Below are 842 nucleotides of genomic sequence, written 5' to 3' on the forward strand. Positions count from 1 at the left end.
TAGCAATACCTAGCTATCTTAAGAAAATTTTTTATATATTTTTACCTAAAATTCCCGTCCCAAAAAATAGTATAAATATATTAATTACTTTACAATTTAGGATATACTAGATAAATCTAGCCCTAGACCCCTAACTTCCAACCCCTTTTTATACTGAAAATATTTAAATTAAGGCCTAATCTCTCCTCTAAAGAATACCCTAATACAAAATTGTAATAGAAGAATATTAATAATTATCTATTCCTCCTAACTACTATACTATCTAATACTTAACTTATTAATATAGAGAGTACCTAAGCTATATATATATATTAAAAATACTAAACTTATAAAATATTCTTTAATTGTTTTATAATTCTATATACAATTACTATAAATACTATCCTTAAAGCTAAATAAAAAAAGCAAATAGTATTTAGTAAAAGGATTAATAATTAGAGTCTATTCGAATTAATTAGAAATATTGCGGAATACTAATATATATTCCTTTTAGAATATCGCAATACAGCAACTATACTATAGGGAATTACTAGCATTTAGAAAAAAGATTAGCAAGGAATTAATTAGGGAGTAAAAATATGTACTTTTTACTAAAAATCTAAATAATTAGTATTTTAAGCCGCTCATCCCGTTGAACTATAAAATAAATATAATAATTAAAAGGCTAACTACCTTTAGTATTAACTTAAACCAATTTTAGTACTATATTAAGGGAAATTATAATTTGTTTAATTTAATTAAAAAACTATATTTTAGCCCTAAAACTACTAAGTATTTGCAAGAAAGCTTCTTAATAATTAAGGAATCCTTATAATAGTATAAAGTATAATGCTTAAAAAAGG

Source organism: Neurospora crassa, linkage group V (genome assembly GCF_000182925.2).
Source record: "Neurospora crassa OR74A linkage group V, whole genome shotgun sequence".
In the NCBI taxonomy this organism is placed as follows: Eukaryota; Fungi; Ascomycota; class Sordariomycetes; order Sordariales; family Sordariaceae; genus Neurospora; species Neurospora crassa.